Source organism: Octopus sinensis, linkage group LG24 (assembly GCF_006345805.1).
Source record: "Octopus sinensis linkage group LG24, ASM634580v1, whole genome shotgun sequence".
Classification (NCBI taxonomy): Eukaryota; Metazoa; Mollusca; class Cephalopoda; order Octopoda; family Octopodidae; genus Octopus; species Octopus sinensis.
The window spans coordinates 8,989,898-9,007,152 of record NC_043020.1 but is presented as its reverse complement, the minus strand read 5'-3'; the positions used below and the strand labels follow the sequence as shown (position 1 = coordinate 9,007,152).

Below are 17,255 nucleotides of genomic sequence, written 5' to 3'. Positions count from 1 at the left end.
TTAACGAGTGCACAAGACAAATTATGTCATAACACCGACAAAAAAGAAAAAAAAGTTAAGGCACAGACATGGTTGTGTGGTAAGAAGACTGTTTCCCAACCACATGGTTCTGGGTTCAGTCCCACTGCATGGCACCTTGGGCAAGTGTCTTATACTATAGCCTTTTAAGTGGATGTGGTAGATGGAAACTGAAAGAAACTCGTGTGTGTGTGTGTGTCCTAGCATCACTGCTTGGCAACTGGTGTTGGTATGTTTATGTCCCCATAACTTAGCAGCTCAGCAAATGAGACCAACAGAATAAGTACCAGGCTTTAAACATAAAAAAAGACACTTGTGTCAATTCATTTGACTAAAAATTCAATGTGGTGCCCCAGAATGGCCACAATCTAATCACTGAGGCAAGATAAACTCAGCTGAGCAAGTAAATACAGACAGAGATTGGTTTATGGCAATGGTCTTGAAACAGCATCCTATTGGGGTCCAGCAGATTGGTGACTCAGTTTGAGAGCCAAAAATATCAAAAGTGCTATTTTTGCTTCATACTTGAGACAAAGCATCTCTTGATAGATCTTGGCAGGATCCTGAATATCCTTCCAGCAAAGGAAAAAGAAAACACTTTGGATAATCAACTGCTGTAATGACCTTGTATTTGGTGTCCTTTTCGAAAAACAGGAGCATTAATGAGGACATCCGGATTGCTTATACTAGAGTTAAGATTTAAATGGCCAGGCACTTTTTATTTTCAAGCAGACAGAGGCTTAGAAAGGCCAAAACTATTCAGGAAAAAAACAGCTGTTATTGGAATTTCCATATCCAGTTCAGCTAAGACTGCCTTGCAGTTACATTTTTTAGCCAGGATTTCTGGGATTCCAACAATCCAGCTGGCTATTTGTGAATTACCAGCTGGTGTTTAGTCAAAAAAAAAGAGAAAAGAAATCTTCACTGGCTTTAACCTTTTAGCATTTAACTCTTTAGCATTTAAACCGGCCATATCCGGCCAAAAGTATTCTGCCTGTTTTATGTTCAAACTGACCGGATCTGGTCTCTCACACCAACCCTACAATATTGTTCTAGAAATTAGCAGCTACCTCATTAAAATCTCATAGCTACAAGATAATGCATGATTAGTTCAAAACAATGAGGATGAAAAAGCATTAATTTTGGCAGAATAATGCAAACACTAAAGGGTTAAAGAAGCCACATCCAGCTCAAATAGCGTGTTTTATGTTCAAACTGGTCAGATCCAGCCTCTCATACCTGCCCTACAATGTCATTCTAAAAATAATCACATCACTGAAATCTCAAGGCTATGAGATAATGCAGGATTCATTCAAAACAATGTGAATAAATAAACATTTCATTTGAGAGAATAAATCTGAATATTAAAGGGGTTGATGTAAGATTGCCTTTAGGGGATTTACCAAATCTCTATAACTGTCACAATCTGTGATAAATCTAAAAATTTCAGAAAATACAAAGTTTATGAGGCTGTCTTGCCTGTCAAGGTGAGGAACAGGACAGAACTATACATTAAATAAACTGTCACAAGTAATGATAAAATAAAATCCTTATGACAAAGACTTTAACAAATGATGTTACAGCTAAACATTTGGGAATGGTACTTGTCTCTTGTCAGACCTATTGAAGGACAGGATTCCTTGTGGGCCAACAAGCCATCCAGTTGGAGAAAGCAATGACAAACCACCCCAATATCTCAGCCAAGAAATCATCTTTTAACATCCATTTTCCATGTTGGCCTGGGTTGGACAGTTTGACAGCAGTTCGCCTGGGCTCTATGTCTGTTTTGGCATGGTTTCTATGGCTGGATGCCCTTTCTAACACCAACCACTTTACAGAACGTAAAGTGTAAAATAAATGATGAAAGCCAAGTTAGGCATTTTATCTGAGAATGATTAAAACTTACACCACTACCATCGTCATCATCTTTCATAGTTGCATGGCTTGACAAGATGCAACAGGTCAGAGGACTTTGTCAAAGTCCAATGTTTATTTTGGCATAGTTTCTATGGTTGGATACTTTACCTAGCACCAAAAACAGAGTGTACTGGGTGCTTTTTTTACATGTCACCAGTTATGGTGGGGTCATCATGTAGCTCGCAAGACAAGAACCCCTTGACTTGTACAATGTAACGAGAGGCAAGAGTATGATAGCGGGGGACAGGAACAGGGGTCTTAGGGTGGAGAACATGCACAGCTATACTAGCTGGAAAAGCCGACAGTGGGGACTGGGACTCAGAACCTACCCTCAGGGTAAAAGGGGATGAATATGCCGAGATGGGGAGGGAGAGATACAGAGAAGGGGAATGGGGCTAGGGGATCAAGTGCACAAGAGCATGTAGCAAATGATAGATGGGATAAAGGTAGGATTCCTTCAAAGTATTCTCCCTCCATCCCACCTCCACCATTCTTCTCAGTAGAAGACTACATTCTTCAACTGACATTCCTAAAGCATGACAACCACCACCAACAACAATTAAAAAAACAGGACTAGACCAACAGATCACATTATTTATATATATATATATATATATATAGATGTGTGTATATGTGTGTGTAATCATCTGCCATGTCAATGTTATTGTTCTGACATTTAAAAGAAAAGCATTTCTCAGACCTCCACCTCTTTCATCAGTCTACATTCACTCCTACATCCGCCATCTCTAACCACCTGTCGCTTTTCTCTCACACCCTTGCAAACTTACCCACCCACTCACACACCTTTCCTGATTCCCCCTCTCTCTCTCCACTACCATCCCCTCTCTTTCTAGAGATTGCCTCCCACCTAAAATATGCTGGCAGGGGCAATCATGGGAGGGAGCAATCATGCATCTCTTCTCAAAGCAAGACGCATCTGTTCTTGTCCCTTCATCATACTTTAACCCTTTAGTGTTTGCATTATTCTTCCAAAATTAATCCTTTTTTATCCACATTGTTTTGAACTAATCCAGCATTATCTTGTAGCATTGAGATTTTGATGAGGTAGCTATTAATTTTTAAAATGATATTGTAGGGTTGGTGTGAGAGACCAGATCTGGCCAGTTTGAACATAAAACAGGTAGAATACTTTTGGCCGGATATGGCTGGTTTAAATGCTAAAGGGTTAAACCCACTGGTTCTCAACCAGAGTCCATATGAGATTTTGGGGAGGTCCATGTAGAAAAACAGTAAATTGGGTTCCACAATAGTATCTTAAGGACCCCTGAAACGGTTTTGTGTTAGATGTATGTTTTGCCCTTGAAACATGTAGGCTTCTTTCTCCATGTTTTACGAAGCTCAACCTATTCAAGTTAATGTGTGAAAAAAAAAAAAAAAACAAGAATTCTGAAAGAAATTTTTACAAAACTAGTTTTTAAACATAGAATGGCTATGTGGGGGGTCTACCAAAATAAAATAGTGACCAAAAGGATTGATAGATAAAAAAAAAAAAATGGTTGAGAACCCCAGTTTTAACCATTCACCATCTGACATGAAGCTACCCCCACTTCTCTGCTGCTTCTTTACCCAGCCGAGTGTGCCTCTTCACCCAGCCGAGAGCGCCTCTTCACCCAGCTGAGCACGCCTCTTCACCCAGCCGAGAACGCCTCTTCACCCAGCCGAGCACGCCTCTTCACCCGGCCGAGCACGCCTCTTCACCCGGCCGAGCACGCCTCTTCACCCAGCCAAGCACGCCTCTTCACCCAGCCGAGCACGCCTCTTCACCCAGCCGAGCACGCCTCTTCACCCAGCCGAGTGTGCCTCTTCACCCAGTCGAGCGGGCCTCTTCACCCAGCCGAGAACGCCTCTTCACCCAGCCGAGCATGCCTCTTCACCCAGCCGAGCATGCCTTTTCACCCAGCCGAGCGTGCCTCTTTGTCTTGTAAGTGACCTCTTGGAGACCTCCCTAAATGCCAGTGCCATGAAAAATGCACCCAGTATATTTTGTAAAGTGGTTGACATTAGGAAGGGCATCTCACTGTTGAAACCATGTCAAAACCGACATTGGAGTGCAATACAATCCTCTGGCTCCAAGGTTCCTGTCAAACTCTCCGACCAATACCAACATCAAAGACAGACATTAGATGATGTCAATGGTGTTTAAACTGGAAAAAATAAATCCGGAGGACAAGAAATTAACAAATCATCATCATCATCGTTTAACATCCGCTTTCCATGCTAGCATGGGTTGGACGATTTTGACTCTGAGGGCTGGCGAACCAGACGGTCGCACCATGCTCCAATCTTGAACTGGCAGAGTTTCTACAGCTGGATGCCCTTCCTAACGCCAACCACTGTAGTGGGTGCTTTTTACATGCCAACGACACGAGGCCAGTCAGGCGGTACTGGCAACGACCTTGCTCAAATCTTTTTACACATGCCACCGGCAAAGGTGCCAGTAAGGCAACGTTGGTAACGATCACGCTCGAATGGTGCCCTTTTATGTGCCACCGGCACAAAGCCAGTTGGCTACTCTGGCAACGATCACGCTCGGATGGTGCTCTTGGCACCCTACTAGCACGGGCACAGGTGCCAGTAAGGCAACGTTGGTAACGATCACACTTGAATGGTGCCCTTTTACATGCCACCGGCACAAAGCCAGTTGGCTGCTCTGGCAACAATCACGCTCGGATGGTGCTCTTGGCACCCTACTAGCACGGGCACAGGTGCCAGTAAGGCAACATTGGTAACGATCACACTCGAATGGTGCCCTTTTACGTGCCACCAGCACAAAGCCAGTTGGCTGCTCTGGCAACAATCACGCTCAGATGGTGCTCTTGGCACCCTACAAGCATGGGCACAAGTGCCAGTAAGGCAACGTTGGTAACGATCACGCTCGAATGGTGCCCTTTTATGTGCCACCGGCACGAAGCCAGTTGGCTGCTCTGGCAACGATCACGCTTGGATGGTGCTCTTGGCACCCTAAAAGCACGGGCACAAGTGCCAGTAAGGCGTCGCTGGTAACGATCACACTCGAATGGTGCCCTGTTATCTGAAATATAAGTTAATCCAAAGGCCCAGTCTACAGCAATGTGACAATACATGCATGTGTTCTAACATGAAAATATACATTTTTGTATTTGCCACAAGGGCAATGCTTAAAGAACACGATACAATTCATATCACCAGAATGTTAGAACGTAAAAGGGGTGGGATGAGCCACTTGCAGTCACTCACTCTGCTAGAAACAGCAGTCAAATTTCCCACAAATCACACAAAAATTTTTTATAAACAAAGAACACATTAGTCAATGTAATGATTTACATAAAGACAGGATGGCCATGGTTAGAATACTTTTCATAATAGAACTGCTCAATCAGAACTGAGTTGACAAGGAGATACCTTTCTGAAAGATACACTATCTCTCTCTCTCTCTGTCTGTCTTTCTTTCTTTCTTTCTTTCTTTCTCTCTCTCACACACACACATCTTGCTTTGTAAAGAAGTTGACAATCAATACGACTGATTCATATTGATACCATGAATCAGATGGCAATCAGTCAGTTGTGCAATCTCTTGCCTTTCTCTTATCCAGTGCTAATGAGTGACAAAAGGCAGCAGCAGCAGCCAGCTGAGTGAATCCAATCAACCAATGTCTTCCAACAATGGCCATCACCACATCTTCACTGGGAGGTCACATTACCCTGATGAGACACGGGATTTGTGAAACATCATCATTTTAGAAAGGTGCGTGTGTACTGAAGAAGACAATATTCTACACTGGTTTATGAAGACCCCCACCCTTTTTTTTTTTTTTTTTTTTAATTGGCAGTGACGGATTTCTTCAGTTCCTCCAGGCATGGCTGTGTGGATAAGGAGATTGCCTCGCAGACATGGGATTTCAGGTTCAGCCTCACTTCGCAGCAATTTCGGCAAGAGTCTTTTACTATAGCCCTGAGCAGACCGAAGCCTTTCGAGTGAATCTGATAGGTGGAAACTGCGTGGAAGCCCATGTTTGTGTTTGTCTGCCCCTATCACTTGACAACCAGCATTGGTTCATTTACATCCCTGTAACTTAGCTGTTCAGCAAAAGAGAACGATAGAATAAACATCCGACTTAAAAAATAAGCACAGGGTTGATTTGCTCAAGTAAAGCCCTTTGAGGCAGCGCCCCAGCATAGCCACAGTCCAATCACTGAAATTAGTAAAAAAAAAAAAAAAAGATAAATCCCTTAAAACCTATAAAATCTACAGTCACCATCACCATCAGTTTTACGTCTGCTTTCCATGCTGGCATGGGTTGGACAGGACCACACAGAGATTGCGCATATTCATGGGTACTGCTCACCGAGATGCATCAGAGAGCCTCATCTCACTCAGGTTTCATTTCTATCTTCATTTCTACAGTCAAACGTCTTTCCTATATCACCAACCACTCTACAGAGTCTACTGAGTGGCTTTTACCTGGCATCAGCCCAAGAGATGTCATTTCTTCAGAGCAACTAAATGGACATCACAACCCCACACCTAGGCTCACTTACAAACTTCCTCAAAGAGAGAAAAACACAAGTGATAAAGGTATGAATAACAGGAATGTGTGATAGGGGTTGGGGTGAATCATATCTCAGTATTCTCATTTGATGTATTACATATATACAAATACATATATAACATATGGTATAATTACAAACAGAGCAAATTTTTGCCATTTCTCCGCAGACAGAAAAAAATGATGAACAACCTTAATCGATTTTCAAACCTTACTGAGTTCTCATCAGAGGCATCCACATCATTCTGACAGTCTCTAGAGAAACAAGCAGCCAAACTGTTTATATACTCAACAAATGCAGCAGTTACTCCATGAAGGAGTCCCTAATTTGCATACCGGAAGTGTTATGAGCAGGAGTGGCTGTGTGGTAAGTAGCTTGCTTACCAACCACATGGTTCTAGGTTCAGTCCCAATGCGTGACACCTTGGGCAAGTGTGGTCTGCTATAGCCTTGGGCCAACCAAAGCCTTTTGACTAGATTTGGTAGGCGGAAACTGAAAGAAGCCCGTCGTGTGTGTGTGTATATATATATATATATATATACACATGTGTATCTGTGTTTGTCATCTCACCATTGCTTGACAAAAATGTTATATATATATGTATATACACACACACACACATATATATATATATATATATTGTATTTGGTAAGTGAAGGTGCATGCTCATAATCATGAGGTAGTGGGTTTGATTCTCAGCCCAGTCTGTGTGTTGTGTTCTTGAGCAAGACACTATTTCACATTGCTCAGGAAATGAGTTGCAACGTGACTGGTGCCAAACTGTATCATGGCCTTTGCCTTTCCCCGAGACAACATCAGTGGCATGGAGAGCGGAGACTGGTGTGCATGGGAGATTGCTGGTCTTCCAGAAACAACCTTGCCTGAACTTGTGCCCTGGAGGAGACCTTTCTAGATGCAATCCCTAGGACATTCTTGACCAAAAAGGGTCTTAATTTTTACTATAGAGAGACAGGCATACTGGAGACCCCAAGTTTGCATATAGGACCTAGGGTAATCTTTTGGGATATTTTTTGCAGGAAAATGTGCATTTTATATGCTCTTAAATATAATAAATTCAAAGCAACACAGCTGAGAACATGGAGTTGACACAAAGGTCTGCATTAGCCAACATATAGAGTTACAATATAGAATTTACTACGGAATATATATGGAAACACAATTTACTACGCAAAAACTTTACAAGAGTGCGTAAATCACTAGAATCGATATTTAAATTAGTAGTTAAAATCTAACCTAGAAAAATGAGCTGCTGCAGTAATCAATATGAATAAACATGCCATTTCTGCTGTGTTGAGAGTTAACAAACAGCACAAGATATCTCTTAAGATTCTCTTTGAAGCTCCATTGACGAAGTCATCACATGACCATGGACATCTATGAATGACAGATTGCCAGAAACACAGTGTGTGCCCACAGAAAGCATATCACATCAATAGAAATAACTTCTTTCTAATTTTGGCACAGGGCCAGCAATTTTTAGTGGAAGTGGTCAAGTTGATACCATCAACTCTAGTACTTGACTGGTACTTTAATTCATAGAGCCTGCAAGGACAAAAAGCAAAGTCAACCGTGGTCGGTTTTGAATTCAGGACTGTAAAGACCCACAAAAGAAATACCAGTAAGCATTTTGTCCAATGTGCAAATAATTCTCCCAAGTTCAACCATTTTAATAATAATAATCTTTTCTACTCTAGGCACAAGACATGAAATTTTGGGGGAGGGGGCCAGTCGATTAGATCAAACCACAGTACACAACTGGTACTTAATTTATCAAACCCAAAAAGGATGAAAGGCAAAGTCGACCCAGGCAGAATTTGAACTCAGACAGATGAAAAAATGCTAGGCATTTCGCCCGCCGTGCTAACGTTTCTGCCAGCTCGCTGCATTTTTAATAATAATAATAATGATGATGATGATTTCAAATTTTGGCACAAGGCCAGTAATTTTGAGAGAGGGAATAAGTTGATTACATCAACCGAAAGAATGAAAGGTAAATTCAACCTCAGTGGAATTTGAAATCAGCACATGAAGACGGAAGAAATGCTGCTAAGCATTATCGCTTGGCGTGCTAACGAGTCTGCTGGCTTGCCACCTTAATAGTAATTAAAAAAAAGCACTCAGAGAGCACAGACTTCCACCAAGCAGCTCATTTCCACCCATATACATGCATGCTGAAAATCGCCCAATTTCCCAAACCAACACTGGCAAAAACATAACCTCCTTGGTGGGGAAAAAAAATAACACAGCCAGGAGTGGCTGTGTGGTAAGTAGCTTGCTAACCAACCACATGGTTCCGGGTTCAGTCCCACTGCGTGGCACCTTGGGCAAGTGTCTTCTGCTATAGCCCCGGGCCGACCAATGCCTTGTGAGTGGATTTGGTAGGCGGAAACTGAAAGAAGCCCGTCGTATATATGTATATATATATATATATGTATGTGCGTGTATGTTTGTGTGTCTGTGTTTGTCCCCCTAGCATTGTTTGACAACCGATGCTGGTGTGTTTACGTCCCCGTCACTTAGCGGTTCGGCAAAAGAGACTGATAGAATAAGTACTGGGCTTACAAAAGAATAAGTCCCGGGGTCGAGTTGCTCGATTAAAGGCGGTGCTCCAGCATGGCCACAGTCAAATGACTGAAACAAGTAAAAGAGTAAAAGAGTATATAATTTTTTTAAAAAAAACCCTTTAACCCTTTAGTGTTCAGATTACTCTGTCAAATATAAAGCTTTTTCGTTCACATTGTTTTGAATTAATCCTGCATTATCTTGTAGTTCTGAGAATTTGATGATGAGATGGTTTATTTTGAGGATGTCATTGTAGGATATGAGTGAAAGGCCAGATCTAGATGGTTTGAACATAAACGCAGTAGAAAATTTGGGCCGGATATGGCCGGTTTAAATGCTAAAGGGTTAAGCTAGAGTTAGGAATATAAATTGTGACTAAGTTTTGGTGGAAGATTTTAATTCAAAACTTATGAAAACAAGACATTTGTACTACAGAGCCAGATCCGGTTTCAGCCAGGTTGGTATCAAAAGGGTTAAGAGAAGCTATTTAAGAAAGAAAGAATGATTTTATTGCTGTTGAGGTCATCTTCACCTTTCATATCTTCAACATCAATACTAATGGGACCTGTGGAAATTCCACAAAGCAAAAAAGATCAACCCTTTTGTTACCATGTTTCTGTTGAGATGCTCTGTGTTTCTTTCAATTAATTTTAAATATAATAAAGAATTTAGTAAAATAACTCAGTTATCATTAAAATCAGGAATCATCTGAAGCAGTTATAATACATCAATGACAACAGCAAGCTAGTTTCACAGTGGCAGTGGAGGGAGCAAAGCCTGAGATTTCTGAGTCGATCCCAACAGTCAAGGCTTGTCATGTCATCCTCTGCAGACCTCCGCCAAGCAGCTCATTTTAAGATAGATACGCAAGTAAAATTAATAGAGAAATGAAAATAAACTTTGGAAACAGCAACGCCACCATAGGTTACATGGAAACGATGAACGTGTTTTCAAGGGAGATAATCAAAGAAAGTAACATTGTAATACTTCATGTAAAGTAAATATAACAAATGAAAAATCCTTCAAGAATCCATAAAAATCCCCAAATCACAACCAAAATTTCATCATCTGTTCCTCGTGTCATTACCAACTTTTCCCGCAAGTTTCATCAAATACTGTTCGCAACTTTTGGAGTTATTTTGCAGATAGACGGACAAACCAACGCCGATGAAAACATAACTTCCTTCCTTGGCAGAAGTAATAATGGTTTCAAATTTTGCTACAAGGGCAGCAATTTTGAGGGAGGGGATGAGTCGATTACATCAACCCCAGTATGCAACTGGTACTTATTTTATCGACCACCAAAAGGACGAAAAGTCAACCTCGGCAGAATTTGAGCTCACAATGTAGCGAAAGATGAAATACCTATTTCTATTTCTTTACTGCCCACAAGGGGCTACACACAGAGGGAAAAAACAAGGACAGACAAATGGATTAAGTTGATTATATCGACCCCAGTGCGTAACTGGTACTTATTTAATCGAGCCCAAAAGAATGAAAGGCAAAGTTGACCTTGGTGGAATCTGAACTCAGAACGTAGCGGCAGACGAAATACCTATTCCTTTACTACCCACAAGGGGCTAAACATAGAGAGGACAAACAAGGACAGACAAACGGATTAAGTCGATTATATCGACTCCAGTGCGTAACTGGTACTTATTTAATCGACCCCAAAAGAATGAAAGGCAAAGTTGACCTTGATGGAATTTGAACTCAGAACGTAACGGCAGATAAAATAACGCTAAGCATTTCGCCCGGCATGCTAACGTTTCTGCCAGCTCGTTGCCTTTGCCACATTAATACTAATATTCTACTATGGTCTATGAATGGAACAGTTTGTAACTATGAATGAAACTGAAAGTGTGGTCTACCATCCACAACGTTTATATTATTCATAAGGCAACTGACCAACAAACTACGGAATGCAATTGAAGACACTGTCAGAGAGACAAGATTTCTATTATTTATAAGAGACAATTAACTGATATATATTTATAATGTAGGTGCATGGATGGCTTTGTGATTAAGAAGCTTGCTTCACAATTGTGTGGTTTCCCACAGTGGGGCACCTTGGGCGAGTGTCATCTGTGTGAATTTGCTAAGTGGTAGCTGTGTGTGTGTGTGTGTGTGTGTGTGTGTGTGAGTGCATGCATGTGCGTGTGTATCTGTGTCACCTATCTATTTCTTCATTACCCACAAGGGGCTAAACACAGAGAGGACAAACAAGGACAGACATAGGTATTAAGTCGATTACATCAACCCCAGTGCGTAACTGGTACTTAATTTATCGATCCCGAAAGGATGAAAGGCAAAGTCGACCTCGGCAGAATTTGAACCCAGAACGTAACTGCAGACGAAATACCGCTCGTCAGTTCGCCTGGCCTGCTAACGACTGTGCCAGTTCGCCGCCCTATCTGTGTCACCTATCACTTGACAACTGGTGTTGGTGTTTGTTAATATTCCCATAACATTCTGTTGGTCTCTTTTGTCAAACTGCTAAGTACCACCCTTCAAGACAATGTCCCAGCATGGCCAAAGTCTGATGACAAAAGATACATATACATACATATATATATATATATACATATACACAGTGATGTGCTAAAACATGACATTATACAAATTAGAATTCTATATTCAAACCACTTGAAGCTCCCCTATTCTGATAAATCCCACTTAACATTGTATAAGTTCACATATTCAGATGTAAAAGATAAAAAAATATTTTTCGAATACAAGTTATACTGTAATTGGAAGTGCCGCATACTTGAAATGATCATAGAAAACAGGTTTTTCATATTTCAAGTCCTTCCTTACAATACTTACAATGATCTCATTAAAACCAAACCATCTCATCAGAGGAAAAATTGAAATATGAGATTGTTTTTATAAAATCAGTGAAATGATTTCATAGTAATGGACACTAAATAAGTTTTGAGATTATTTCAACTATACACACATGCACTATGTGTCTATCTATATATCTATATCTATATATATATATATAGGAGTGGCTGTGTGGTAAGTAGCTTGCTAACCAACCACATGGTTCCGGGTTCAGTCCCATTGCGTGGCATCTTGGGCAAGTGTCTTCTGCTATAACCCTGGTCCGACCAATGCCTTGTGAGTGGATTTGGGAGACGGAAACTGAAAGAAGCCTGTCGTATATATGTATATATATATAAGTGTGTGTGTATATGTTTGTGTGTCTGTGTTTGTCCCCCTAGCATTGCTTGACTACCGATGCTGGTGTGTTTACGTCCCCGTCACTTAGCGGTTCGGCAAAAGAGACCGATAGAATAAGTACTGGGCTTACAAAGAATAAGTCCTGGGGTCGATTTGCTCGACTAAAGGCGGTGCTCCAGTATGGCCATAGTCAAATGACTGAAACAAGTAAAAGAGAGAGTATGTGTTCCATCGTGGAACCAATGCATCCCAGACGGCTCAAAACAACAGTGAGGTGAAGATGTGGTGAATGAGTGCACTGTACATGGATGGTTTGAGAAGTTCCAGTCTGGTGACCTCACTCTTGAAAATCAACCCCATGGTAGACCAGAGACCAAGGTGGATAACGATGAGTTGGAAACTGTAGTGGAAGCGGATGTATTTCAAACTACGTGTGAGTTAGCAGCAAGGTTTGAGGTTCCAATTCCAATTGTATTGGACCATCTGAAACAAATAGGCAAGGTAAAGAAGTTGGACAAGTGGGTACCACACAAACTAGACGAGCATCAAATGACACGTCATCTTGAAACTTGCTGTTCTTTGCTGTCATGATATAAAAGCGAACCACTTTTGCATCATATTGTTATGCATGCTGAGAAATGGATTCTTTTCAACAATAGCAAGCATTCTGCACAGTGGTTGGATAGAGACAAAGTGCCAAGACACAATCCAAAAAAGAATATTCACCAAAATAAACTAATGGTGTCCGTTTGGTGGTCCAGCACTGGTGTCATCTGCTACAGCTTCACGAGACCTGGTAAGTCAATTACAACGGATGTATACATCAACCAATTGGATGAAATGATGAGTGAACTTGCAATTAAACAACCGAGATTGGTCAATAGAGACAGGCTAATTCTCTCGCAAGACAATGCTTGACCACATGTTGCACAAAGACCGCTACTCAAGTTCCAGAAACTGAACTTGGAAGTACTCTGTCACCCACCAGGCCTTGCACCAACTGACTATCACGTTTTCCAGGCATTAGACAACTTTTTCCAAGGGGAAAAAACTTCAAATCTGACGAAGATGCAAAAACAGCCTTTCGTGATTTCATCACCTCTTGCTCTCCAGAATTCTTCACTGCCGGCATAAATAAGCAAGACATAAAATGGTGAAACTGTGTTGATAATTTAGGTGCACACTTTGATTAACTGCATTGCATTTTGTTGAGATAAAGTAAAACTTTCAGTTCAAAGTCAGACATTTCATTCTTAATATATACCTGATATATATATATATATATGTGTGTGTGTGTGTTGTATGTATATATATTATATATATATATATGTGTGTGTGTGTATTATATATATATATGTGGTGTGTTGTGTATGTGTATATATAGTTAATCCAACTATATATATAATGCGAAGCGCATTGTGACCAGCGATGTGTAGCAACATCTGATAGCCTGGTCAATCACAGCGATATATATATGTGTGTGTGTATATATATATATATATCTATCATTTAATGTCACAGTATAAAGATATGAGCCACTAGTTTCTTGCTTTCTGTCTCCAAGCAATCCTCAGCTCTGGGAATACAAGGCATGTTATAAAAACCTGCCAAGATCCCAGATTTCCAGAGCAGTAAAATGTTTGTAGTTCATATCTTTATACTGTGTAATTTAAAGGATATTTAACACTCACTGAATGGGGTACTTTTGTGTGTTGATCCTACCTATAACAGAACAGTAAACTATATACACATACAAGGCGGCGAGCTGGCAGACACGTTAGCGCACTGGGCGGAATGCTTAGCGGTATTTCGTCTGTCGTTACGTTCTGAGTTCAAATTCCGCCGAGGTCGACTTTGCCTTTCATCCTTTCGGGGTCGATAAATAAAAGTACCAGTTTCGCACTGGGGTCGATGTAATCGATTAATCCGTTTGTTTGTCCTTGTCTGTCCCCTCTGTGTTTTAGCCCTGTGGGTAGTAAAGAAATAGGTATTTCGTCTGCCACTACGTTCTGAGTTCAAATTCCGCCGAGGTCGACTTTGCCTTTCATCCTTTCGGGGTCGATAAATAAAAGTACCAGTTTCGCACTGGGGTCGATGTAATCGACTTAATCCGTTTGTTTGTCCTTGTCTGTCCCCTCTGTGTTTAGCCCCTTGTGGGTAGTAAAGAAATAGGTATTTCGTCTGCCACTACGTTCTGAGTTCAAATTCCGCCGAGGTCGACTTTGCCTTTCATCCTTTCGGGGTCGATAAATAAAAGTACCAATTTCGCACTGGGGTCGATGTAATCGACTTAATCTGTTTGTTTGTCCTTGTTCGTCCTCTCTATGTTTAGCCCCTTGTGGGTAGTAAAGAAATATATATACACATATAGACTGGAGCCTGGTGCAGCCTTCTGGCTTCCCAGAACCCCGGTCGAACCGTCCAACCCATGCTAGCATGGAGAACGGACGTTAAACGACGATGATGACGACGATGATGATACAATCAAATGAATGTCTTTAATTTCTTAAGCCAAAACAATGCAAGTTACAGGAAATAATAAAAATGTCAGTTTGTATTTCTATCTTGTATTTCAATATTTCAGGGTTCTGACTGTTTCTTCAGGAAATCTTCAGTGAATTGGTAGAGCAAGCTGGTTTTTCTGTTCTGTAGTGTGTGTGTATGAGGTGGGAGGTTGCTTTGTATGTACAGGCTGATATAGCAGCCAATCGGCTGCTGCATGCAATCTGGTTCTGTTAATACTACTTGTATTATTTCTTGTAACACAAACTGTTTTGGTGCTTAAAAAAAAAAAAACATAGGCGCAGGAGTGGCTGTGTGGTAAGTAGCTTGCTAACCAACCACATGGTTCCGGGTTCAGTCCCACTGCATGGCATCTTGGGCAAGTGTCTTCTGCTATAGCCCCGGGCCGACCAATGCCTTGTGAGTGGATTTGGTAGACGGAAACTGAAAGAAGCCTGTCGTATATATGTATATATATATATATATATGTGTATGTGTGTGTGTGTTTGTACCCCTAGCATTGCTTGACAACCGATGCTGCTGTGTTTACGTCCCCGTCACTTAGCGGTTCGGCAAAAAGAGACCGATAGAATAAGTACTGGGCTTACAAAAAGAATAAGTCCCGGGGTCAAGTTGCTCGACTAAAGGCGGTGCTCCAGCATGGCCGCAGTCAAATGACTGAAACAAGTAAAAAGAGTAAGAGTATAGGTGCAGGGATGGCTGTGTGGTAAGCAGCTTGTTTACCAGCTACATGGTTCCAGGTTCAGTCCCACTGTGTGGCCCTACTATGTAAGTGTCTTCTACTATAGCCTCAGGCCAACCAAAGCCTTGAGTGGATTTGGTAGGTGGAAACTGAAAGAAGCCCATAGTGTGTGTGTGTGCGCGCGCGCACCCCACCACTGCTGGTATGTTTATGTCCTTGTAACTTAACAGTTCGGCAAGAGATACCAATAGAATAAATACCAGGGCTGAAAAATAAGTACCATGGTTGACTCCCTTGACTAAACAATCTCCAGAGTGGTGCTCCAGCATGACCACAATCTAACGACAAACCAGATAAAAGATATTATTTATAGTTTTATCAAATCTCAAGTTCCACCCTTCAAATTGATTTATTGATAAATTACGTTTCTGATTGCCTTCCATGGATAAGATTATTTACTTCTTGACATAAAAGACAGATAGCAACCATGAAACTAGGAGAGGTTAAAAATGGAATGACAAAGAACGTGATCTGTCGTTACAGCCTGTCTGTTCGACATTTGCCTATATGGGACTGTACTTCATCATTGCAAGAAGTAACCACTCCTGGTAAACCAAAAAGAAAAAAATTCTATTTCAAAAGAAATTGGGTGTCTGTTCGACATTTGCCCATATGGGACTGTACTTCATCATTGCAAGAAGTAACCACTTCTGGTAAACCAAAAAGAAAAAATTTTTTATTTTAAAAGAAATTGGGTGTTATTTCATGGTTCCCTTTAACTTCAAAGAATCTTATAGTTTTCAAAATGACTTTGGAATTTCTGTCGAAAAAAAACTAGTATTTCTTTCAACATGTAGCTCCACTTAACTTTGAAACCGTCAATTCTTGCCAGTTGTACTTATCTAGCTCTACATAAGTGTACGTGTGTATGTACATGTGCACGTATGTGTGTGCACATGCATGTGTGTGTGTGTGTATGCATGCATGTTTGTGCGTGTGAATGTGTGTATGTGTCTGTGCATATATATATATATATATATATAATATAAATATGTGTGTGTACATATGTATGTATGCGTTTAGTAACTGAAACAAACCTGTTGTGCCTGTGTATATGTGTGTGTGTGTGTATGCATGTGTGTACATATGTATGTATATGTTTAGTAGACAGAAACTGAAAGAAGCCTGTTTGTGTGGGTATATCTATTTGCTTAGTGTTGGTACAAATTTATTCCTGTAACTTGGCAGTTCAACATAGGAGATCAATAAAATCAGTACAAGGCTTAAACCTAAAAAATCTGAAAGGGATCAATTCAACCAACTAAAATTCAGAGTGGAGTCCCAGTATAACTGCAGTCTGATAACTCCAAACAAGATCATATATACACATATATGCATGTATACACACACACACACATCTTAATATTTTGCTTCAGTGGCAAGCTGGCAGAATCATTAGCATGCTGGGTAAAATGCTTAGTGGTATTTCGTCTCTTTAAGTTGTGAGTTCAAATTCCACCGGGGTCGACTTTGCCTCTAATCCTTTTGGGCTCGATAAATTAAGTACCAGCTGCATACTGGGGATCAATCTAATTGACTGGCTCCCTCCCCAAAAATTTCAGGCCTTGTACCTAGAGTAGAAAAGAATATATTTATCTATCTAAGGTAGCGAGCTGGCAGAAATGTTAGCACTCCGGGAGAAATGCTTAGCGGTATTTCGTCTTTACATTCTGAGTTCAAATTCCACCAAGGTCAACTTTGCCTTTCATCCCTTTGGGATCAATAAATTAGGTACCAA

General features: G+C 40.9%; 1 protein-coding gene across 5 annotated transcripts in view; it reads right to left on the bottom strand.

The window, feature by feature from the left end:
• LOC115224006 (E3 ubiquitin-protein ligase RNF19A) overlaps window positions 1–7,121 on the bottom strand; it is a 142,061-nt gene extending 134,940 nt beyond the window's left edge. For all 5 annotated transcript variants that reach the window (XM_036512823.1, XM_036512815.1, XM_036512822.1 and 2 more), the window contains exon 1: window positions 7,096–7,121. The gene's annotated coding sequence lies outside the window, so the exon portion shown is untranslated. The remainder of the gene's footprint in view (window positions 1–7,095) is intronic.
• Window positions 7,122–17,255: the final 10,134 nt, after the last annotated feature.